Source organism: Mandrillus leucophaeus, unplaced genomic scaffold (assembly GCF_000951045.1).
Source record: "Mandrillus leucophaeus isolate KB7577 unplaced genomic scaffold, Mleu.le_1.0 Scaffold314, whole genome shotgun sequence".
In the NCBI taxonomy this organism is placed as follows: domain Eukaryota; kingdom Metazoa; phylum Chordata; class Mammalia; order Primates; family Cercopithecidae; genus Mandrillus; species Mandrillus leucophaeus.
In genome coordinates this window covers 1,734,311-1,735,636 of record NW_012103299.1, presented here as the reverse complement: position 1 = coordinate 1,735,636, position 1,326 = coordinate 1,734,311, and positions in this window count along the sequence as shown.

Genomic DNA, 1,326 nt, shown 5'->3' with positions numbered 1-1,326 from the left:
CCATCTCTCAGGCTCAATCGTAAAATCTCCAAATAATAAATGTTTATTGTCTCAGTGTATTTATAAAAATTTTACATTTATTTATTTATTTATTTTTATTATTATTATTTTTTTGAGATGGAGTTTCACTCTTGTTGCCCAGACTGGAGTGCAGTGGCGCCATCTCGGCTCACCACAACCTCCACCTCCCGGGTTCAGGCGATTCTTCTGCCTCAGCCTCCCGAGTAGCTGGGATTATAGGCATGTGCCACCACGCCTGGCTAATTTTGTATTTTTAGTAGAGACAGGGTTTCTCCATGTTGGTCAGGCTGGTCTTGAACTCCTGACCTCAGGTGATCTGCCTGCCTTGGCCTCCCGAAGTGTTGGGATTACAGGCGTGAGCCACCGTGCCTGGCCGGCAGCCCTGCCTCTTAATACTTAAAGGTCAATGTCACATTGGCAATATCTGAATTTAGGAGGGAACACATTTGAACCACAGCAGAATGGTTATTCTGCTGAGGATAGTAACTAAAATGCACCACCCAACGCAGATTCCTCATATTTATTCATTGTAAGGAATAAACTAAATTTAATATAGCGAAGTTCTGAATAATGCTTAAAATTTAGGATCTACAGCAGCATACATTCCAAAGTATGTTCTGTGGGATGTTCATAAATGTTACATGTAAAAGAGGATTCTGTTGTCAAAGATATTTTGGAAATAACTGGATTGAACTAGGTTAAACAGCTTGTTAATTGAAGGCTTTGGAGTCTTTAATGTTCTGGTGTGTGGCCCTCCAAGGAGGGAGATTTGGAAGATATTCAGACAAGTGTTTGTCAAGTGGATTCAGCCACAGAACAGCTTTTCATGATCATGTTGAGGTAGGGTGTTCCGTAAACACACTTTGGAAACATGTCCATTTTGAGAAAAATAATCAAATGGAAGATAAATATATACTAGGCAGGGGTTGTCAAGCTCTGTAGTCCTTGGGTCTAACCCACCCAGCTGCATGTTTCTTTCCACAGAGCTAAGAATGGTTTGTACATTTTCAGACGGTTGTATTTGGAATAGTTATGTAAATACTTGCATAAACATTCTGGTTTTGCCCCTTGGTTTGCAAAGCCCCAAGTATTTACTATCTGACCCTTTAAGAAAAAGTTTGCCAACTCCTGCACTAGGCAATGAAAACGTCTCAATATTTTTTTTTTTTTTTTTTGAGACAGAGTCTCACTCTGTCACCCAAGCTGGTGACAGTGGCGTGATCTCGGCTCACTGCAACCTCAGCATCCTGGGTTCAAGTGATTCTCCTAAGGAAGGAGACCACTACTACTCCTGCTGCCCTCCTC